The sequence below is a fragment of the Hylobates moloch genome, unplaced genomic scaffold, assembly GCF_009828535.3.
Source record: "Hylobates moloch isolate HMO894 unplaced genomic scaffold, HMol_V3 SCAFFOLD_2, whole genome shotgun sequence".
Lineage (NCBI taxonomy): Eukaryota > Metazoa > Chordata > Mammalia > Primates > Hylobatidae > Hylobates > Hylobates moloch.
This window is the reverse complement of record NW_026652277.1, coordinates 82,245,450-82,270,900: the sequence shown is the minus strand read 5'-3', so window position 1 is coordinate 82,270,900 and position 25,451 is coordinate 82,245,450. Positions and strand designations below refer to the sequence as shown.

At 38.5% G+C, this 25,451-nt stretch overlaps 1 non-coding gene across 1 annotated transcript; it reads left to right on the top strand.

Annotated features, from left to right (window-relative positions):
• Positions 1 to 2,247: 2,247 nt before the first annotated feature.
• On the top strand, positions 2,248 to 2,380 carry LOC116477654 (small nucleolar RNA SNORA70). The gene has a single exon (XR_004250580.1). It is a non-coding gene; the product is annotated as a small nucleolar RNA SNORA70 (small nucleolar RNA).
• The last annotated feature ends 23,071 nt before the right edge of the window (positions 2,381 to 25,451 follow it).

Here is a 25,451-nt window from a genome sequence, read left to right as displayed (position 1 = left end):
AAGGGACAGTCTATTTGAAATCTCTTCACATCTTCAGAAATCTGAGATGTATGGTGTTCTTCCATCCATTGTATAGAATTATACTTCTTTCTTCAGTTCATTCCCATAAAAGCCTCCCTGACAGCAACATTTCTTATTGTCTATTGGCTATTAAGTTATAGCAGAAATTAAATATAGGGAATTCATTCAATATTCACACACCCACAGATATTCTTCCACTTAAAATTAAAGGCTTTTGCATACCTAGTTGAAAGCTGACCATAATGTTAATTTTGTAAAACTGAAATGTAAATTATTCTCCCTAAGCCTATGGACAAATGTAGTATCTCACTGAAAAGCATTGTGGCCTTCTCAAACACAGAACCCTCCTGATGCCACTCTGTGTTTTTTAAAAATCAGTTTGGGCTAATAAATGCCCATAAAATATTTTAATATATTTAATTGCTCTAGGAAATTAAATTGAACTTTAATTACAATTAAGTAGAAGATATCAAATATAATGCCATTCGAGCATAAGTTGGTTGAGCATTTCTGTTCGATTACATTACCCAAACACATGAAACAGTGAAGTTTCTAAGCTGGTCAACCCCTGCAGGCAGTGACCTGCTGTTTCTTGCCAGTTGAAGTCTGTTTCTGTGTTATTGCTCTTACTGTCAGTAGATGATCCTCACAATTCCATAAATGCTATTTAACTCTCTATGGTTTCCTATATTTCTTATCTGCTTCATTGTTCCAGAAAAAGATGTTCTTTAAAAAAAAAAAAAAAAAAAGAGGAAGAGGAAGAAAAAGAATGAAAGAGACAGAGGCAGGCATTTGTTGCAGAACTTCACAAACTACGACTAGTCAGGATTTAGGTAATAGTTCAAACCCAAGCCCCAAAATAGCCAGTTCATTTTGTTTATAATAAATTGCAAATCAAAGCAACCTGGTCTGAGGAAGAAAATGGCTTTGTTCCAATGATCTAGAGGCACTAGAGATCAGCTATCCATGATCCTTTAACCTATGGCAAGGCCATCTTAGTTAAGGCCACATCTTCCTTATTATTTGTTTCTTGGGGAAAGTCAGTGGCTGATGTGGAAACAGCTGAGTGCGTTATTCTAAAATTAAGTGATTAAATCATGAGGCTGAGAGTAGGATGCAGGAACCCTGGGGATGGATTTTTTTCTCATTCTTGAAATTGATTCTTCCTATGAGAACTTATAACAATTAGTCCCATTAAAAGCAGCCCATACTTAATTTCAAGTGGCCACAGTAAACTCTTCAAGGTTGAGACTCGGAGGAAAAAAAGGTAAAAATAGTTAGCACAAATCATTACTAAGGAATTAAAAGGAATCAGAAAGATGGGAATCATTGGGAACAGCACCCACAGTACATATCAGAGCTTTGAAGAAACACTCCCCTAGTGCTGAGCTGAGAAGGGATAAACCCAAGATTGTGACAGAAGGCCAGGCTGGAAAAACAGAATGGCCAGTATTAGATGAATGTAAATATGTAAATATGCCTTAGAGCATGCTAAATGTGCCTTGCAACATGTAAAATATGCCTTAGAGAATGCCTGGTCCTTTGTAGGCACTCAAGCCAGCTAACTCATCTGTAGGAGCTGGATAGAATGTAATGCTTAGGCATGGAGACCAGCAAAGGCAGAAGGGGCAAAAACCAGGTTGCTCTCCTTCTAGGAATCAGGCCCATGGGAGTTCAAATGATGTTCTCAATCTTACACTGTGGGAGTTATCTCTCAGGGCATCCAGTTTGAGCCTATGGCAAATTTGGCTGATTCCAAGTTCTACCTGAACTCAAAAACAACTATTATAATATATCCCGCAACTCCATCCTGCAACTGGTGGCTAGTGAGGAGTGATACCATGTGAAAATATCTGTTTGTACATTTGGAACTGCTGAGGCAGAAATGGGGACTTTTAGTTTCTAGGACAAAGAAGCTTGCAGGTCCCCTTCAACAGTACTGCCCTTGTACAAAGCCAGCAAATTATCTGTGATCTTTATAGCACAGGAAGGACCTCCAAGCTAGAGAAGGGATGGTTCAAGGATGGAAACATCTTTCTCATTAAAACACCACATAAAACCCTGTGAGTTCTAAATCGAGAAAAGAACCTCCAGCTGGTGGGAGCTGACCCCACCAGCAACCTCTGACTCTTTTCTATGAACACTGCCTTTCTCTAGAGTTCTGTCACTCTGATTACCACTGTCACCCCGAATTCTGGGACTCAGCAGACTTTTTAAATTATTCATCTGCAGTCAATTAAGCCAGCTGTACTCCTTTCCTCATAGGGGCTCGGTGTAATGGCTGCAAACAACAGCTTCCTTTGTTGTATACACAGCTTGTTTCTTGTATGGGTTGCTCTAAAGAACATAGGAGACAGCCGTTTCCAATGTATGTTTGTGTCTCTGACCTTTGACTTTGCACTGTTCCCAGTGTAGGCTCCAGACAGGTGTGCAGGGTATCTCTAGAAAGCCCCAGGGTACCATGCCAGAATTTACATTGGTCAAGTCATCATGTCCATCCATACCAAGGTGCAGAACAAGGAGCATGTGACTGAGTCCCTACGCAGGGCCAAGTTCAAGTTGCCTGGCCACATCACAAAGAAATGGGGCTCTATCAAGTTTAATGCAGATGAATCTGAAGACATGGTAGTTGAGAAGTGTCTTATCTCAGATGGCTGTGGGGTCAGATGCATCCCCAGTCATGGCTCCTCAACAAGTGGCAGGCCCTGCACTCAGGAAGGCTTCCACTGTTCTGCTGCCTCTTAGGCTCACCAATACTTCCTGTCAAAGAAAAAAAATTGTTAGCATATGTTTAACCAAACCCTTTCTTTCCTTCATCCTTCTTAGCAAAGTAGAGACATGTAGAATTTTCCAAATCAATGTAATTCGGTATTACACAAAAATGAAAAGGCAGGCATTACAGGCAAGCTACATTGCGTAAAGTCGCAATTCCAAAGTTTTAAGTCCTTGATCCTAAGATGAACACATCCAGCCCTAAAAGACTTCACTATCTCTTGCTGTGAGTCCTCCACCCACCCCCATCTTGCCTGTTATTTGGTCAGTTTTCTAGCTGTCATATTTTCTTTCCATCTTTCCAACTGTGGTAAGTGTTCAAACAATGGGTTGAAATAAAAAATAAGAAGGAATGATCCACTGTAACTGGGATGGTTAAAAAAGGTGTCTTTGTAAAGAAAAGACCAGACTAAAGGGTAAACACCAGCCAGTCATCAGAAGTTGGGAAAAGAGTGTTCCTGGCAGAGGGAGCAACTTGTACTTGGGCAGGCAAAAATCTCTTGTACTGGAGGAACTCAAATGTGTTCCATGGAACCAGAGCATACAGAGGAAGGGAGAGATGGCATGAGATTAGACTGAACAGAATGTCAAAGTTCAGATCATGTACATTTGTGGTGAGGAGTTTGAAAGATTTTAGATTTTTTTGTGTAAGTGTTAGAAGCTACTGAAGGCTTTGAGCAGGACAGTTGCATGACTGGATTTATCTTTTGAGATCCTTTTTGCTGCGATATGGGGAATTCATGAGGGAAAAATAGAAGAGAAATGGGTTAACAGACTGCTGCAGATATCTGGGCAAATGATGATGCTATCTTAGATTACTGCTATTCAAACTGTAGGTCACAACCCATCACGGTTATGCAGTCATTTTAGTGGTCTTAACCCACAATAGCAGTGAAAGAGAATAATGTACAATACAAAACTTCAGCCAGGCGCAGTGGCTCACACCTGTAATCCCAGCAATTTGGGAGGCCAAGGCAGGTGGATCACTTGAGGCCAGGAGTTTGAGACCAACCTGGCCAACATGGCAAAACCCCGCCTCTACTAAAAATACAAAAATTAGCTAGGCATGATGGCAGGCGCCTGTATTCCCAGCTACTTGGGAGGCTAAAACATGAGAATCATTTGAACATGGGAGGTGGAGTTTGCAGTGAGCCAAGATCTCTCCACTACACGCCAGCCTGGGCAACAGTGTGAGACTCTGTCAAAAAAAAAAAAAAAAAAAAAAAGAAAGAAAGAAAAAAGAAAACATAACATCAGAGACCGTCACATCATTTCATAACAGTTCCTCTCAAATTTTTGTGCATATAGGCATGCATTTCCAAGTACTGGATTACACTGTGAAGTGATTTTGTTATTCTTCATAGTGATCAAAAAGGCACTGGCCTAGACTAAAGTGGTGATGGTGGAAGCAGAAAGAAGGTAAAGATGTCTTCAGATACATGGAAATGGAAGAGGTCACCTAAGAGGAGACATAAAAAGAGAGGAAACAGAGTCCTGTGATGTATTTTAAGTTTCACATTCTTATGTTTATGTTCCATCTATTCTTTAAAAAAAATTATAACAACTTAAGCATAGTAAAAATCTAGTAAAATTGAACCATTAACATTGGAAAATGACATGTAACCTGCCATTTTTTTTCCTGAAGGATACATATTTTAAAAATTGAAACATAACCTGATGGTCACCAGTAGGTCATTCTCTCACCTCTCTGCTGAGCATGACTTTTCTGAGTCACTGACATATGTCTAGCAAAGTTTAGAAACAAATCCAGAATATTTCCAAACCATGCAGGAAATATTAAATCCTAAGTCTACTCAGTCTTCATTCCTTCTGAAGAATGTTTCTTGGGCTTCTGAGTTTCCAATTCTAGCTTTTCTGAACTTCACAATGCAATCTGGTCTCTGCTCAGTTTAATGTATAAAGTCACCACCATACAACATGTCCAAAAATTCACATCATTGCCACAGTGAGAAAAGAAAATGCACAGTGCACTTGACTATATGTCATGTTTATGTTTTTTTTTTGTATAATGTAAGATACAATCACCTTTCTTAGAAAAGATCATCTTTTTTTGTTTTTTTTTTTTTAATTTTAAAGCTGGGTGTCCGGGGAGACATCACATGTCGGCAGGTTCCGTGATGCCCCCTGAGCCGAAAAACCAGCAAGCTTTTATTAGGGATTTTCAAAAGGGGAGGGAGTGTACGAATAGGGTGTGGGTCACAGAGATCACATGCTTCACAAGATAATAGAATATCACAAGGCAAATGGAGGCAGGGCGAGATCACAGGACCACAGGACCAGGGCGAAATTAAAGTCGCTAATGAAGTTTCAGGCTCCAGTACATATAAAGAGATTTATTAAGAAAAGATCATCTTAATAAGTCTCTTTATATGTACTGGAGCACACTGGATTTAAACTTTTGGGATATGCTTTTAACCCGATGAGAAAATAGGTTAATAATAAATCGTCACTGAAAATCAGAAATGTGACTTGGAAAGAAAAGGTACATGTCATGGGCAATTACAGATGCAGAAATCCTTTAATTATAAAGCATGCCCTTACCTGAGGAACTTTATACTATGCTGACATGAGGCTACATCTAACAATAAGCCTTTTCATTTTACACACACACAAACACACACCCACAATCTATGAACATGTTAAGACCCGTATGTTCAAACAACCCATTTACAAATTGCTAGATGGGACCAGCATGAGCTCCTTACTCCCTTCACCAAATGAAGAAAGCAGTTTTGTTATTTCATCACCTTTCTTCTTCCTGGAGTCCTGACAGCATCAGTTATAACAGTATGCCTCTTTTCCTTCCTTTTATCAAACACCAGTCTTGCATTTGAGTAGGTGACAACCAAAGAGGGCAGCTGTATTTTCCTAGTAGAATCTTAGAGCTCTTCAGAGTCAAAAGAATGAGCCTCTAATGGCAGGAAATTAAATCCTAGAGGAAATAACTCTAGTGACTACTTGAGATATCTTCTCCCATTGCTTCTCAATCCAGACCACTTAGGTAACTGCATATGTTGTTGTCCATGCATTTTGATAGTACCATCCAGAGAACCACTACTGACCTGAGTAGTTGTGCTGCTGACTCTACTGTAAAGCCATTCCTGTGCCAGATGAACCACAGAATTTCAGCAAGGAAGGAGCTAAAGACAGGGCAGCGTTGTAATCTTCAATCTGTTTCTTCATTCTCAAACCTCACAATGTTGGCCCTTTCTGCAGAATTTCAGTTTGTGTTTTATTCACTGAGGAAGTCTGGTACATAGAAAAGCTTCCTCTTAGCATAGATAAGGCCAACAGGCTAACAGTTACTTGGGTAAGTAGGATTAATTATCAGGAAGCTGTCGATAGTTCATGGCTGACCTGTAAAAACCTGGTTAGAATGAGGTCAGCTAAAATAATAGGGTCTATTTAAAGTTTGGGTCATATAAGACGTCATTAAGGATCACATTATTTCAGCAAAGAAAATATTGCAGAGTTATCCTCTTAAAAGAAAATAGCTTTTCTGCTGGAAAGCTTCCAAACCACACCATTGCAAAACCTAAACACTTCAAACCATTGAATGCTAATGTTTAACTGCCTAGCTCTAGTTGTCTTGCAAACCTTTTCCCCTTTGGTAATTGATTTTTTCTGCAATCCAGGTGTCGTTTGGTGTTTAATCCCAATTTTGTTTCTTATGCTGAAGAAAACATGTTTCCATTGCCTGGGGGTTAATTTTTTAAACCCCACATAATGTAGAATATATTCTACTCTGTTGCTTGTGATTAAGAGAAGTAGTAATCAGCATTTTACTAGAGTTGAGGAAAACAGCAAAGGGAAAGGCTAGCCCAAGGCATAATTGGGAAATGCCTGAAATTTTAAAGCCTTTGCCTCCTGATTTGTCATTTAACTATTTTTGTGCCTTAATCTCTTGTTCAGTCACTTAGAGCTGCATGACCCGTTCTAAGCTTCAGTTACCCCCTCTAACCTTCAGTTGCAGGATTGACTGAGACGCTGCACACTACACTGTGCAGCACACTGCCGGAGGCATAGTAAATGTTCAGAAATTGGTAGGTGATCGTCATCATCCTCATCAACATTCCTAAACCTCGGGACTAAGGGATATTTAATATTGACTTATGATGAAATTGTTTGTAAAACATTTGCTTTTAATTTTATTCTCAAAGACTAAAAAACTTACCAAACCCAAAGGAATGTGCCTCTAGTTCTAGTATTTTAGGCCACCACAGGAGGTGGAGAAGAGATATGGTAGCGGGTGGGGGAGTCTTCCCTCCTTTGTAGTGCTGACAGCTACCTGTTTGTTAGACTGGACTTGTTGAAAAAAAATGATAATATGAGTCAGGCATGCGGACCAAGACAATATGTGGGGCCTGCCCTGCTTACACCAGAGCAAGAGAGCCCATGTCCTGGACCAGTTCCAAAGCCACTCCCCTGGCAGCCCACCTGTCTGGATTCTTGCCCCTCCCTCCTGTCACCACGATTCAGTGAAGAGTCTAATTAGTTAGTGCATGTTTAAATGCTGTATTGGCAGGGGCAGATACACGATCTGTGGGATCTAAAGATTATATAATTATGGGGGACCTCTTTAAAAGAATACAAAATTATAAGTAATAGATATGTATGAATATTTAGTTAAGATGAGAAATCACCACAAAGTATACATATAAACAGCTAACAAATACCACAAACATAAAAAAAATCCAGAAAAATATTTATTTATTAATTAAATCCCTGATTCATCCTACATTTTTTTTCTATTTTTTCTTCTTGATTTCATACTCTTTGATTGCACCCCTACGTATGGTAGGAGAGGATTTCTGACTTTTCTGACTTAACACAGCATTGATGAGATTCAAAACCTTTGCTTACAATTTTTTTGTTATGATGATTTGAAAAATGTTCAAGTCTTCTTTCTCTTCTACTGCCCACATACTTCTGGCACAGCACAACATGCTTATATAGTATTACAACCACTGTGTCTTCATTCTGTGATCCCAGATGAGTGGGGAGAGGATTTCTGAAAGTATTCCTGCACATGGACAGGTAGCAATAATAATTACTATACCTGAAAATGACTGCAAACCACATAAATCCATCTCACTAAACCCAAATAGAGGGACTCCCAATTTAATTTCCCATTAGCCAAATCTCAAAAATGTCCACAGCCAGTCTGGGACTATCCAACATGAAAAGGCATGGAAAAGAATTCACATGAAAAGAGATTACAGATTTTTTTTTTTTTTTTAGAAGGTCTCACTGTCACCAGGCTGGAGTACAGTGTGATCATAGCTCACTGTAACCTTGAACTCCTGGGCTGAAGCAATTATACTCCTGCCTAAGCCTCCCAAGTAGCTGGGATGACAAGTGGGAGCCACCACACTCAGCCTAAACTGCAGTCTTAATTGTGGCTAAAATGTTTTACTCCTTCAAATATTAGAAAAGCATATGCCCAAGCAAGTGAGAGTCCCTGAAGATGTAAACTTCTTTAGCTTCACAGAAAATCTATCTCTGCACAGAGGAATTAGCCCCATAGGATTCTGAGGATGAAGGTGAGTTCCTGCCCTCCCATGCTTACAGAAAAAGCTATTTTAGGCAGAAGCACTGTATACTATAAGGACTTATACAACAAAAATAATATCAGCATTATTACTAAAGTCCATTGTGTCCAAGCATGAAGCACTCTCAGGCAGAAATCACAATATCAGGCTCTTTGGAGAATGGAGAAGAAACTGGAACTGGCCACTTCTTGAACTATGAAGAACCTGGTTCTTTCCTGCCCCCTCCCTTAGTTCTGCCCAAAGTGACCTGAAGAAGCAATTGTCTTTAATCTCATCTAGTTCAATAATTTTAATTGATTCTCTGAATCCAAACTCTACTCTGTCACTAACTAGCTGTGTGAGCTGGGACAAATTAGCCTTTCTAAGCGTTTGTATTCTCATACATAAAATGGCAAAAATATTTTATTTGCATAACTGTGAAAAAGATTAAATGGATAGTGTATGTATATTACCTGGCACCCAGTAGATAACTAAGATATTGTAGCCATTTTATTATTGTTCACATTTCAAGTGATAACTATAAGGGAGGAACTAGAAAGGGAATATTGAACAGCCAGGACTCCAGATTACCAAACACAGCATGGAAGATCAAACTCCATAAATGCTAAAAGGGATTATTTCAGTTTCAACTTTTTTACTTTGCTCCCAGAGCCCAATGGCAACACAGTGAAAGTGGCCGTGGCAACATGACAGCCACAACACTCTATGAACAGAGTTTATCAATAAACATGAAGCTTTTAGGAGGCCACAGGAATTCCTGTCTGGCTCAGGTGTTCCTCCTGGCGTAGGATCTATCTCTGAAGTTGCATGAGATTTGGGAAATTTTCTTGTCTCAGATTTTGATAGTTTGATATTTGAACAGAAAACAGCAAGTTGCCCCTGGTAATGGTTGCAAGTGACTGGCACTAAGCACCTGGCAGGTAGTAATGACTCTGTAAAAGATTTCTGAATTCATCTAAAGTAATCTGTCCTCAGAGGCCCTGTACACTGCTGGCTGGGCAAGGCACAGGCTCTGAGTAACCTGAGACATCAGGCAATTTGAGGCATCAGAGCATTGTCATTAGTGTTGGCTCTGAAGTCAGATCAGACCCAGCCCCAAATTCCAGCTCTAGCATTTACCATATTTACAACCTTGAGCAAGCTGCTTAAATTGTCTGTGACTCAGTTCCTTCATTATAAAGCAAGGATAATAAAGTATCTACCTAAAAAGGTTTTAGTGAGTGTTAAATGAGGTAACATTTCTGAAGGGCTTTAGAACAGTGCCTAAAGCCCTTCATTGCAAGTGCTCAGTAATGGCTAGCTCTAATGTTAAAGGGGAAAGTTGGTAGGGATGTCCAGCAGGTGTTTGGTTATGTGGATCTGGCACTCAGAAAAAAGACAGTAATTAAAGCCACAGGTTTTATATTTTCTAGTTTTATTCCTTTCTTGTGGTGCCTGTAACAAGTTACCACAAACTTGGGTTGAAAACAACAGATTATTTTCTTACAGTTCTGGAGGCCAAAAGCCCAAAATTGGTATCATGGGGCCAAAATCATGGTGTTGGCAAGCACCCTCCCTCTGGAGATATTAGGGGAGACTCCATTTCTTGCCTCTTCCAGTTTCTGGTGGCTGATGGCATTTCTTGAATCATGACAGCATTGTTGCAATCACTGCCTCTGTGGTTACATTGCCTTCTCCCCTCCTTCTGTATCAAATCTCCCTCACTCTTCTTCTTATAAAGACACTGAATCATGGCATTCAGGGCCTACCTGGGTAACCCAGGATAATGCAGAGTAATCCCTCCATCTGAAGAGCATTAACTTAATTACAAATATGCCCACCCCAGCAAATAAACTAGCATCTATAGATTCCAAAGATTAGGACCTGATATCATTGGGAGCCATTTAATGAGTCTACTCTACTAATTAATACACGATACTGCAAGACATAGGTGAAGATGAAATTATGTGAAGAGAAGACTAAATACAGAACCCGGAACCATAAACACATAACAGGGAAACAAAGAGGAGATACCACAGGGAAATGAGAAGGAAAGGGTGGCTAGAGGAGAAGACGAGGTGAAAGGGGGTTGTCTGAGACTTCAAGAACGTAGTTTCACAAAGGATAGCATCCTGGAAACACTTCAAAGAATCAAGGTAGGGGGCTGAGGAGGGATTATGGGGTTTGACTATTAAGAAGAACATCAGTAAATTTAGCCACAGTGAATTTATTGGCATGGGAGAAAGAGAGCAAATTGTGATAGATTAAGGATGGAGTCACTTACCTCTGTGATACACTTTGTACATAGGCATAGTTGTAAGAAGAAAATGGTGCAGACATTCATCTTGACAAGCCACCCTCCGAGACCTTACTCTCAACTGTGTTTTCTTTGGATTCCCAACAATAAAATCCCATGAAAGGCCCTGAACTTGCCAAGGTGGACATGATCTATGATTAGAAGAGGAAGGCACTGCCTCCTTCCCATAGAAATATGTTTGCTCTCCAGCTCCTGAGAGAGGTCAATGAAAAAGTTATATTTATCTTCACGATGTACTCAGCCCACCCTCTCTCTCAAAGGTATTATTAATGCCTAGACCAGTCAAGTGGTGATGTTTTTAATCATTATACTCTTTTACTCTTTTTCAATATCTTAAAAAAGCACTCTAAATATTGAAGTAGTTTACATTTTTTCTAATAGAGAAACATTATTAGTCACTCAAAAATTATTATAGAAAATAAACCATGTGCTAGAAAGTATATTAGAGATAATATGAGATTAAAATATTAATAGCTAATATTTGAGTACCTTGTATGGGACAGGCACTAATCTAAGTGCTTTATATATCAACTTATTTCAAAAATTTGGTGACAGAGGAGGTACTAATATTACGCTATTATTATCATCCCAACTTTATAGAAGAGTGAACAGAGGTGCAAAGATAAGGGAAAAACACACAGCTAGGAAACAGGAAGCAAGGATTAAGTCAGCAGTCAGTCTCTGGGCCTATTCTAACCACTGTGGCATTCATTTTTACAGCATTTGCAAGAAGACATCATACAAATAAGCATTATTTTAAAGTGACTTGACAAAAGCCAGTTTTTGCATTTAAAAAATCTTGTAATACTGGAAATATTTGTCACTCAGAACATGTTGACTGAGTACCTAGTAATTTACTAGGCACTCTTCTAGAAACTGAACTTCCAAAAATTAACAAAATGGACACAAACTCCTGCCCTCATGTTCAAGTAAGTCATCTCCATCTTTAAATGTCACGCAATAATAACACCACCACCATACTTCCAGAGCCAAGAAGAAGCGAACTCTTCCCTCACTGTATAAGAGAACAGCATTGAATCATTACAAGCAAAATTACAGCAGAAACTACTGTCACCGACTATTGACATCGTGCTTCTGGAGGAAATTTTGCTATACTGAACTATGGGTGAGAAATTACACAGAAAATAGCTAATGCGTGCTGGGCTTAATACCTAGGTGGTGAGTTGACAGGTGTAGCAAACCACCATGGCACATGTTTACCTATGTGACAAACCTGCACATCCTACATGTGTATCCTAGAATTTAAAGTAAAATAAAATAATAAAATAAAAATGTTAAAAAGAAATTACAGAAAAAAATGGAAAATCATATATGGAGGATCTTTTTCTTGACGCTCACTGACCTTTCGAGCATCTAAATCAATAATCCTGGTTCGAAGAAGCACTATTTTCTTGATATTAAACAAAGTGTGTGACATTTCTGGGTCTGTTCCCTGAAAATGGTATTGCCTGAAAAAATACTAAAATTAAATAAATAAGTAATAAATAAATAAAACTGATTTGGGTTTAGGGGGAAAATGGTATTGCCTGTACCAGACATCTAAGATCATTTTCCGTCTGGCTTTATGTGACCCTAAGTAACAAATATCAGGGGTTACGAGGAAGTAACCCAACTTCCTCCATGTTAGAGCTCCAACACGTTCTACTTTCCACTCACCCACAGTCAAGAATCTAAGAGAAATCCCCAAACCTCAATGACTCAGAATAAGACAGCCCTGTCCAGGCCTCTGCAGTAGGGCAAATGGAGCCCCAGGGCTCTGCAATGTTCTTCATTCCACAACCTATGACACCCTCTTCCCATCAAAATGTATCACTGAAACACATTTGCCCTTTATCCCAGAGGAAGATTCAAGGCTCCCAGTGCATTCCTCATTACCAAGTATAGTTGCCAGATAAAATAAGAGGATGACTGATCAAATTTAACTGGACATCCTGTATTTTTGTTTGCTAATTCTGGAAACTCTAGCCCAGGCCTCTCAACCCTTTAGATGAAAATGCCACCATATCCAGGACGACTTTCCACATCATGCAGCCTGTTTTTTTTAACTTGCAACCTTTCCTCCTTCAACATTTCTTATCTTACTCCTGGGTTAATTCTCCTCATAGCATTTATTGTCACCTGTCATAGAATACATTTTATTTTATTGTATTTTTTTTATTCTCTGCTCTGTCCTCCTCCCACCAAGATTAAAGGCCCTCAAGACTATGAGTATTTATCTACTTTGTTCATGCTATGTCTCCAGCGCCTACAATACTGCCTGGCACAGAGTAAGTGTTAGATAAATATTTGTGAATCAGTTTGTTAAATTAAGTATCTTTCTTTGATGTCAAAAATGACGTTAGAATTGTGATAAATATCATAGGTGAATTGAATAATAATAATGAATACAAATAGATCATATTTATGGTGTACATATATGCCTGGCAATATGCTAAACAGTTTACCTAGATTAACTCATTTAATACAAAACAAAAAAACAAAAAACCATTTAATACTCACAAAAAACTGTCATCTTCATTTTACAGCTGAAGCAACTGATACAGAGAAAAATAAGAAACTTGCTCAAGGGCACATAGGGTAGCTTCAAGATTCAAACTCAGCTGCCTGACTCTAGAGAGTGAGTTCTTTCCTTAAAAATAATGTTTTTACCTGGGAGACAAAAATATGAAAAGGGGATTAAATACTTACACAAATGATTGAAGGCTTTTGAATGAATAAATTACTTCACCTGGCAAAAAAAAAAAAATGTGTTTAATGGATCCCCATATGTGAAATAGAACCTGGATGTGGACAACTTAAGACATTGTTACGTAACAGATTAGAGTCATGTTAATACACCACTGGGTTGGAAAGGAGTCTGAGAAGGTGGGTTCATAGCTGCTAACATGTTTTTGCTCACTTTGAAGCTCAGAAACTTGACTTCAGTAGGTACCAACATATAACTGGCTCTATATACTGTGTACACAGGTAGTTTCTTCACTTAGGACTTTATAAAGATGGCAAAGGGATTGATAAGTAACAACTGAAGCCACCGTATATTCTGAAATAATAGTGATAATTTGTTTTACTAACAATTAACATGAACACAAACATACACAATTCTAGGTAAGATCTGATTTAAATTTCTAGTTCCTCCTCATTGAGAAACAGGCTATATTACTCTTTGCCACTGACATGAAGGGAATTTCTCTTCTTTTGCCCGTTCAGAAAGCCTCTTCTTTCCCCTTCTGTGTTGGATGTTCTCAGCTCACACTGCTCCGTGCTAGGTTCTTTTCCTTATATGAGGATGCTTACTATCATTTTCACATTACTCCCAATACCTGCTAAAACAATGATTACAAATTTCCATGAAGGACTCTCTGTTATTTAAAACTAGTGCACAGTGCCGCTATCAAGACCCAGGATCCCAGCAACAGCCCATATGTAGGAAGCAGTAGCCAGCAGCTGTTACTGATTAACTATTGCTTGCTCTTTTGTGGACAATGCTTTCGCTGGTCTTCTCTTGGGCATCTAGCCCAAGATCAACAAATAGCCAACAGGCAAAATCTAGCCAATAGCCTATTTTTGTATAGTCCAGGAGCTAGGAAAGGTTTATAGAGAAAAATATTTATAATCTATTAGAGGATATGGAACACCAATGTTAAACATCTGTTAAGTAAAATGTTCTTTTAAAAAAATCAATTCTTCTTCTTAGCAAAATTGTATTACAGAAAATTGTACTCCATTATATTTTTAATTTCATCAATTAAAATTGTGGAAACGTGTTCTCTTTTGCTATATAAGTAGCCACTTATACTCAATTTAGCTTCTTGGCCCATAAATCCTAAAATATTTACCCACATTTTACAGAAAAAAAAATGCTTATCTTTGTTCTAGTCTTTGATATTAAGGCAGTATGATGCCAAAAGGCTAATTGATAATTATTTTTTAAAAGAAAGTAAGTACATTTTCACCAACTCTAATTTTCTTATTTAGATGTGATTTAAGTATGCTATTTAGTGATATCTTTTTTAAACTTCATATTTATTTTCTGGCACAGACAGGGTTATTAAAATTTTTTATTGTTATTTCCATTTCTGAAAGACACTACTTTTTTAGCATAAGTTTGTATTGTTTCAACTTACTAATTGTTACTAAAACATTCCACTTTGGCAGTTCATTTTTATAGGAGCCAAATTATATGCAGTACATTGTAAAAAGATAATTCAGTTCATTTAAAAATATGCTTCAATAAACACAATCTAGAGAGGCTTTTTCTTCAGGATCATCTCTTCCCTATCTATATCAGCAAGGATGTTAATATTTTTTAAAAAATTCCAATTGACTGGCATCTCATTTCAGATGGAAAAAAATAAAACTTTTTTAAACAAAAAGTACCTGCTGAAGAAAGTTTGCATGGATGTCCACTCAAACACACACACACACACACACACACACACACACACACACACACACAAAATCCCTTCAGCTGACCTCAAGGAAAGTGTGGCACATTCTTGATGGAACTATAAAAACACAGTTATGACTTGTTCTATACTATATTAAACTTTTTTAAAAGCTCTCTCTCTCTCTCTCTCCCTCTCTCTCTTTTTGTGGTAGACCTTGAATCAGCCAGGGGAAGAAGAACACACGTAGGCATTGCTGAGTCCCTGGAAGTCTCTAAAGGCCGTCATTGGATTTAACCAAGCCAGGTTTATGGAACAAATCAATTCAACCTGGACCTGGGGCTGTTTGTTCATCATTCCCTAGTCCACTCAACACCCCTTTACTGGGAGGAATTCAGAGTTAATTTAATCCTGTTTGGCCAAGGTTGGCCCTTGGAGAAACTATAGTTCAAGTAAGTATAGCTTGCTGTCTCTCACTTGGTTTACCTATATTGCCTTTACCTTTTAAAGTTACCAGTATAATTGCTCCTGGGATACCAAAGATCTGTAGCCCACTGATGCTATTCCTGCCTTAGTTTCTGGAAGTCAGAACCTACTCCCTAGAGCCTCCATTGGAGCCTTCCCTATGACTCAGATCTTCAGCCATCTCCAGAGCACTCAAAGGCAAGATTCCTCTTTCACTACTCTATGTTATTTCCCATCTCATTCCTCCAGGATCAGATTGATTCTAAAGAGTCAACTAGAACTTTAGGAAGTAGACTGTCAAGTCCACTAGCATTCTAGGAAGTGAACTAACTTCTCAGACTTCTAGATGAGAATAATAGGTAACATTTATTGGAAGTGAAATAACTTCTCAGACTTCTAGATGAGAATAATAGGTAACATTTATCAGTTCCAATGCTGACTTAGGCCAGCTGCTGTTCTACAGACTTTACATGAGTTCACTTAGAATTCTTTCATAGTAACCTCATGAAGTAAGTGCTTCTATCCCTGTGCATTTTGAAGATGAGGAAATGGGCACAAGAAGCTTTAGTGACTTGCTCAAGGATGCTCTGCTGAGATGTGGAAGGGCCAGATACAAAGCGAACTTGTTTGACCTGTAACCTCTACTCTCTCAAGTGCCTTTAACAAGATTTAGAAGATTTATATAGATTTTAGGAGTTGATCAGCCAGAAGCAGCCTTCCAAATTTGACCTGACCCAAGCAGAGACTAGAGTACCCCCCGATCCAAGGGGGCTATGTTCCAAGATACCCAGTGGATGCCTGAAACCACAGATAGTATCAAAACCTATATATACTATGATTTTTCCTATACATACATACCTATGATAATGTTTAATTAGACATAGTAACGACAGATAACTAAAAATAAAATAGAACAATTGTTAAAAAAAAAACCTGTAATAAAGGTTATGAGAAATTGGTCTCTCTCTCAAAATATCTTATTGTACTGTACTCAGTCTTCTTCATGTGATGATGTGAGGTGATAAAGTTCCTGTGTGATGAGATGAAGTGAGGTGAATGACGTAAGTGGAAAATTTCAGAAATAAACAATTCATAAGTTATTAATTGTGTATTATCCTAAGTAGCATGATGAAATCTTCAGCCATTGTGCCTGCATTGCCTTTAGTAGCCTTCCATGTTATTAGATGGGCTGTCAGTGTCACAGTGCTTGTGTTCAAGTCACTCTGATTTTACTTAATAGTGGTCCCTAAATGCAAGAGTAGTGATGTAATATTTTCAGACCAAGGATGACTGTAGGTAAGAGAAGCCAAGAATATGGGAGGACTACTGTACTTTGAAGAGAGGAATTTTGAGCTGAGACTGAGGGATAGGTAGACTTCCTTGGAAGAACGACACTTTTAGTAAAAGAAACAGCCTACAATGATCAATGTTGAACTGAGGGCATTGAAGGAATTATTTCATAACAGAAGCCCATTTCTTGGAAAGTCAGAAATAAGCAGCCTTTTAGGCTTCCATGTCCTGACCTGGTCACCTTGTTCCTGTGGATGAACTTCCCAATGGGGCCCACAATAAGGGGCTCCATACTGGGGGACTTTTTCACAGCAGTAACCTGGTGACTCCAAGGCCAGGTTGTGGCCAGGATGAAAAGTCAACCAGGACTTGGGATGTACGTGATCCAGTCAGAGGCCAAGTCCTTCAGAGAAATATGTTTCCCTCGTCACATCAGGAGAAAGAGGCTAGAGCCAGGTGGCCAATTATCAAAGACTTTCTGAGCTGCAACATTCTTCAAATGTGAAACATATCATGTCAGCCCAGGCCCCTGATCATGACTATGTGAATACATTAAAACTGCCAGGCCTGGCATGGTGACTTACTCCTGTAATCCCAGCACTTTGGGAGACTGAGGCTGGTGGATCAGTTGAGGCCAAGAGCTCAAGACTAGCCTGGTCAACATGGTGAAACACCATCTCTACTAAAAATACAAAGATTAGCTGGGTGTGGTGACGTGCACCTGTAATCCCAGCTACTTGAGAGGCTGAAGCATGAGAATTGCTTGACCCTGGGAGGCAGATGTTACAGCAAACTGAGATTGCACAACTGCACTCCAGCCTGGGTGACAAAGTGAGGCTCTGTCAAAAAAAAAAAAAAAAAGGCAGACGAAAGAAAGAAAGAAGAAAGAAAGAGAAAGGAAGGAAGGAGGGAAGGAAAAAGAAAGAAAGGAAAAAGAAAGGAAGAAAGGAAGAAAGGAAGAAAGGAAGAAAGGAAGAAAGAAAGAAAGAAAGAAAGAAAGAAAGAAAGAAAGAAAGAAAGAAGAAAGAAAGAAAGAAAGAAAGAAAGAAAGAAAGAAAGAAAGAAAGAAAGAAACAAGCAAACATCAGAGGCCATCACGTCATTTCATAACATTTCCTCTCAGATTTTTGTGCGTATAGGCATGCATATGCAAGTACTGGATTGTACTGTGAAGTGACTTTGTTACTCTGCATAGTGATCAAAAAGGCACTGGCCTAGACAAAAGTGGTGATGGTGGAAGCAGAAAAATGGTAAAGATGCCTTCAGATACATGGAAATGGAAGAGGTCACCTAAGAAAAGATATACAAAGAGAGGAAAGAGTACTGGCATGGTGGCGGGTACCTGTTATCTCAGCTACTTGGCAAGCTGAGGCAGGAGAATTGCTTGAACCCCAGAGGCAGAGGTTGCAGTGAGCCATACCACTGCACTCCAGCCTGGGTGACAGAGCGAGACTCCATCTCAAAATACATACATACATACATACCTACAACTGCCAGAGTGAGATTTTGGTTTTGACTTGTGTATGTGTGTGTGCCTGTGTGTCACTACTTCATTTTGTGTTGCTATAAAGGAATATCTGTGTATTAGTCCATTTCCATGCTCTTGATAAAGACATACCAGAGACATGGCAATTTACAAAAGAAAGAGGTTTAATTGGACTTACAGTTCTATGTGGCTGGGGAAGCCTCACAATCATGGTGGAAGGCAAGGAGGAGCAAGTCACGTCTTGCATAGATGTTAGCAGGTAAAGAGAGAATGAGTACCAAGTGAAACGAGTTTCCCCTTATCAAACCATCAGATCTCTGGAGACTTGTTCACTACTGCCAGAACAGTACGGGAAAGACCCATCCCGATAATTCAACCATCTCACTGGGTCCCTGCCACAACACATAGAAATTATGGGAGCTACAAGATGAGATTTGGGTGGGAACACAGAGCAAAACCTCATCAATATGAGTCTGGGTAATTTACAAAGAAAGGAGGTTTATTTGGCTCATGGTTCTGCAGACTGTACCAGAAGCATGGTGCTAGCATCTATTTCTGGTGAGGGCATCAGGAAGCTTTCAATCACAGAGGAAGGTAAAGGGGTGCAGGCGTGTCCCATGGCAAGAAAAGAAGCAAGAGAGTGTGGGAGAGGGAAGTCCCAGACTCTTTTTAACAACCAAACCTCCCAAGAACTAACAGAGTGAGAACTCACTCCTTACAGTGGGGAGGACACCAAGCCATTCATGAGGGTTCCACCCCCATGACTGAAACACCTGCCACCAGGCCCCACCTCCAACACTGATCACATTTCACTGTGAGATTTAAAGGGAATAAATATACACACTATATCAATCAGTCCTCCAGAAGCTGCATAGAATATGTCAAAAGAAGTTGGCATTTGTGAGGGCACTCACACTATACAGACCCAGCAGGCAGACTTCAGCAGGCACAACTTCCCCTGCATGCCCAGGCTTTCTGGCATCCCCTTCCCATTCCTTCCGGTGGACTCTGGGGCTGGTTGGGTTAGATTCTGATAAAACAGAGATCATTTGGCCTGCCTGTAGATCAGAGAGAATAGCTTTGGGTACCTGGAATGGCAAAAATTTATACACCACAGCAATGTGGTAAGGACAAAGACAATGTGAGCTCCGTTACTGTCACCAGATGCCAATCACTCTTCCCTACTTGAAGGAGAGTTTTAACTTCAGGACTGGCTTTTCAGATTTTTCCTTTTCATCTCACATATAATTCATTACTACTCACCTTCTTGCATTTAACTGATATTTAGTATATAATTGAATTAAGCCAGACATCAGGATCCTAAAGCGTTTCTCAGAGAGTTTTGTTGGTTTGTTTGTTTTGTTTTCTATTTGCAAACACCAGTCTTCATTGCCCCCAAATAAAACAATTTAGGAGACAATTTAAAATAGATTTTCCAGGACATCATATGTGGCAAGAACTTTGAGAATTCCTAGATATTATGTGAAAATGTGCTTTATGCCCCAATGCACAGGATAAAAAGTCCACGAGGCTGCCCAAAGCCATGTCTTCTACACTCCCCTTTAGGATGGAGCCTGATCCTCTAAAGACTGGACTAAGAGCAGAGATGAAAACTATAGAGGAAGATGAATGCTAAGCATTTGGGGGACTTATAGGAATGTAAGGATAGTAAAGGGACCATGATTCAGAGCTCCCTGGAAGTCACTTATTTCCATCCTTTCTTTTACCCTTTCTCCTTCCCCTTTATTCACAATATTTGTTATGGAAAGAGTAAAAGATTTGAAATTTAGGTTAAAAATCCTGGCTTCACTATTTCCTACTTGCTAGAGTCTTTCTTGCTTATAAAATGGGAATGATATTCACTTCACAGGTTGTGAGGATTATGTGAGGGAACATTTGCAAAATGGAGAATAATAGCCTGACCATGTAGTAAACACTCAACAACTAGAGCCACTTCTACTCCACTTGTTGAGATGATGCTAGAAACTCCTTTAATTACAAAAAAAAAAAAGCATTTCAATTAGAGATTAAAAAGCGAGTAAAATTCAATTTCATATATCAGTAGAGTCTATACCAGATTTTGATGAGACTTGGAGCTAAGGCCCAACTGATTTTGGAGATTTCTAACAAAAAATGCTTTAGGATTTTAAAATGTATTATTACTTTTAATGACATGTTATCTCATTAGTAAATGATAAATAAATGGTAAATTATCTCATTTCTAAATGGTAAATTATCAGAAGGAAAATAGGAGAGAAAATAAAAACTTGAGGCAGATGAATTATCGCCAATGTTTATTGAGTTCTTATCCTTGTCAGGCACTGTTCTAAGGGTTTTTTACATGTGAATCCATCCCATCTAACAACACTCTGATGTAAGATACTCATTGTCTTAATCATACAGGCAAGGAAACTAACTTTCCCAAGATCACAAAACTATAAATAATAGGTCTAGATTCAAGCCCAGGCATTCTGGATCCAGAGCACACACTCAGCCTCTTCACCACTTGCCTAGTCCTTAGTTTCTAGATATTGGCTAATCAACAAAATGAAATCATTATCCCAGGATTATTTTATTCAATTTAAAAGTCTTCTTTTGGTAACCAGCAGCCCTTAGTTTAAGTATATACAGCATAGCACACACACACACACACACACACACACACACACACACACACACGCACACACACACACTCTCTCTCAAACACAGTTGGCAATTGTCTTGTTTATTCATAATCATATTATTTTTAAGATACACAATATAGTAACCAAGCAGTAAACCCCCTGATTTTACTGACAGAAATTAGGAGACATGACTAAAGTACTAAAGTCATCCCGTTAATTTGTAAGAAAATCATTATTAAAAGTTCCAGTTCTTATCTTCCAGTTCAGAGCCCTTTGCTCTATTTTACTGTCTTATAGTAATGACAACATTGAGGACTCACTGTGTGCTCTGTTAAGCTGTAGATTAAAGTTATCCTATATAATCTTTCCAAAAATCCTATTCGATGTTTTTATACTCATTTTACAGATAAGCAAACTTATATGGCCTATGTATGTATAAGCCAGTCCATGTTATTAACATTCACATTAATAGCATTGCATGTACCAGATTTATTAGTTAATTGAAATAAATAGACAACCCAAAGGCTTTATTTTATTTTTTGGTTTTTTCATTTAGCACTCTTGTCAATTCTCTGAGTAGTACCCATCTCTGTGTAAGACTACATTGAGAACATTAGTATTCTATGCTACCTATTAGTCTTATTTACATAAAAACAAGGAATAAAAGCAAAAAGTTCCACAGGCTAAAGAGCCTCTCTTCTAAGTAAAAAATCAGTTGGTAGGCCGGGCATAGTGGCTCATGCCTGTAATATCAGCACTTCGGTAGGCCAAAGCAGATGGATCACAAAGTCAGGAGATCGAGACCATACTGGCTAACATGGTGAAACCCCATCTCTACTAAAAACACAAAAAATTAGCCAGGCGTGGTGGCGGGTGCCTGTAGTCCCAGCTACTCGGGAGGCTGAGGTAGGAGAATGGCTTCAACCCGGGAGGTGGAGCTTGCAGTGAGCTGAGATCAGGCCACTGCACTCCAGCCTAGGTGACAGAGCAAGACTCCATCTCAAAAAAAACAAAAACAAAAACAAAAACAACAACAACAAAAACAACAAAAAACATCCTTTGGTAAAAGCCTTAGAACTTATTTTCTGTTTTATGATTTCTTTCAAGAGCCTTCGTTATTTAGAAAGCAAATGTTAGAAGAGCTGAACTTCCTCTGTGTGTGCCATAAAATCCAGTCCACATCTGTGTGCTTTTCAAGCATGTGAATCTAGCCACCATCCTGAAGGAACAGGGAAACCGTTCAATAGTTGCTGTATGAAGAGGAATAAAATGCCAGTTGGAATTCGAAGGCAGTGCAGAATTCTGTTAACATTTGCAAATAATGCTGGCTTGTTTGTTTCTACTTTTGGTTTTGTATGTTGTTGTAGTTATTTTGTAATCTCTCCTCTTCTATTGCTCAGTTTAATTAACTGCTCATCAAATCATCTTTCAATGAGGCATATCAAAAGGTGCTGCAGGACAGCGCTTTCCACTTATAACCTAGGGGAATGTAATGGACTCAGGCACTGACACTGATGATTATTTAATATTAAATGCAAATTAGAATTAAATTATGGTTATTCAATGATTATAAATAACTAAATTCATTATAAATGAATAATTATTATTACCAAATTAATATCAAAGTGCAAATCATCTGAGAAATCAAAACTCTAAAGAGGAAGCTTAAAGACAAGAATGCAAACTGATTTTCTGAACTAACTCTACATGGACAATTCCTATTAATATTTAAGGAAGAAAACACACAAAAACCAACAGTCACTCATTTCCAGAATTCCATCTTTACTAGGCCCTCTGGGTCAATTACATTTGTTTGATTAAAGTCAAATGCTGATTTAACCTTCAAGATAGTTTATGCTCTGGGGGCAGCTTCACACATCCCTCCCACCCATAACCCATTCTAAAAAAGCAAATACAGGGTGATTATGCTAAATAAATAACCTCATAAGAGAATTTTATGCTTGTGACAAAAATCATTTATTCCCAAATGGACATACATAATACATCTTCACATCATATTGTATATAAATTTTTAATTGACGTTCAAAAGGCTGAACTTAAATGAAGAAAAAAATTAAAACATTTGGAAAAAGGAAAGATTTGTGCATGTTTTGAACATGTACCTCTCAGAAATTAGGAATACACTTCTTATTGGTTAACTATAAATAAACCAAAAGAAAAAAGAAAAAAAAACTGGGAGTATTCTGTGTTGTGTGATTCAACTCTGTGACCCAGAAGCTGGATTCATGATTGTTTTATTAGCATGTAGGCAGCTTTTAAAACTCTTAGAGGACAGTTTACACTTTCAATTGCATCCCCACTTAAAAATGACTATCAGTGACATTCCTAAAGTATATCCTTGCTTAATTGTAAGACTTGAGGGTGTCTTTAGAAGAACTCCAATCTCACAATCCAGGACTTACTTAGACTTCAGGAATGGCCCTTTTAATCTTAAGAAGGAGATTCCATAACTCTGTTGGTCTATGTTGGTAATAAGTTGTGGAAGGTTATATTTTCCAAGATGTCTGCAACAACAGCTCGTGTTCCACATGCTCTGCTACAATGTGTTTCTTACTCTTGAATCTGTGCAGGGTTATGATTTGCTGATAACAGATGGAATGCAGCAAATTGATGCAACATGACTTCATGACTTCCAAGCCTAAGTCAAAAAAGCCAAGGCAGCTTTCACCTTGCTCACTGGAAAGGTTGTTTTTGGAGTCTTCTCCTGTCATATAAAAATTTCAACTATCTTGAGACTACCATACTAGGAGGAAGCGTAAGCCACATGAAAAGACCACATGTTGGTGTTCCCATCAATTGCCCAGCTGTATTAGTGTGTTCTCATGCTGCTAAAAAAGACACATCTGAGATTAGGTAATTTATAAAGGAAAGAGGTTTAATCGACTCACAGTTCAGTACATGCTGGGGAGGCCTCAGGAAACTTACAATCATGGTGGAAGGGGAAGCAAGCACATCCTTCTTCACATGGCAGCAGGAGAGAGAAGAATCACTTCCCAGTGAAGTGGGAAGCCCTTTATAAAACCATCAGATCTCAAAAGAACTACTCACTATCCTGAGAATAGGATGAGGGAAACCACCCCCATGATTCGATTACCTTCATCTGGTCCCTCCCACGACACATGGAGATTTTGGAAACTACAATTCAGGATGAGATTTGGGTGTGGACACAGCCAAACCATATCACCAGCTGAAGTGCCAGTCCATAGCCAGCATCAACCACAGTATACATCAATGAACAATACCATGAGATCAACCATGTTCAATAAGAATATATTAATCACATATGAAGTTTTAAATTTTCTATTAGACATATTTTAAAAATTAAATAAAATGAGTGAAATTAATGTTAATATATTTTACTTTACCCATTATATCTAAAAGAGTATTATTTCAACATATAATCAATATACGAATTATTAACATGATAGCTTAAATTATTTTATTTTCCATACAAAGTCTTTGAAATAGTGGATATGTGTGTGTGTGTGTGTGTGTGTGTGTGTGTTTTGAACTTAGAGCACAACTCAATTCAGACTAGACACATTTCAAGCACTCAATAGCAACGTGTGATTATTGCCTTCTCTACTGGACAGCACAGCTTTGGAAAATCCCAGCCTTCAGCCATCAAATTCTCCTCCACTCCCACAGCAGCTGTGGAGTCTTCCCAGTTAAGCACTAAACAATGTAGAGGTCTCCCCATAATCTTGACACACAAAATACAGGTTTTAAGTTGCTAAATTTTGGGGAAATGATTGGCACTGATAGTGGAACCTAGGTACTACTAGAAATGTGGGTTATGAGAACAGATGTGTTTTTTGTCCTCTGTTTAAGCTTAATTATTTTTGAGAAAGATTAAATCATAGAATCTTAGAGGCCCTTAGAAAAGGTCTTAAAGAGTGTTTATTTCAACCTCCTACCTAGTGCTAATCATGTCTGTATCATCCTCAGAAAATGGTCTACTCATCTTTGCTTGATCATTTACAAGTTATACCTCACCAGAAAATGTATTGAATTTTTTAGTGATTTTTACTTTTTGAAATTTTCCTTTATATTGAATTTTTAAATGGCCTTTTTATAACTTCTTTTCACCAGTGCTATTTTGGCCTGTAGAGCTACAGGTCTCATCCCTCTGATGTAATAGCCTTCAGATAAGACAATAAATATATTTTCTCTGCCCATATATTACCCCACCTCAACCCCCATATTCCTTTTTCTAGGCTGAACACCCAAATTTCTTCAATTGCTCCTTGTAAGACATAGTTTTAAAAACTTTAACCACTAGAATAAACTCCCTCAGCTCTCCACTTTCTGACTTTTCATAAATCTCAAATCTTTCAATGTAATACTCAAAAGAGTATGCTCTAGATAGGGCCTGGCCAATACACAGTTGAGTAGGATGGTTAGTCTTGTTCTAGATGATGTATTTTCATGAAGGTAAGAAAGATTGCTGCTCTTGAAAGGTGTTTTAATGAAGCCGGGGCTCCCTCTATCTAAATA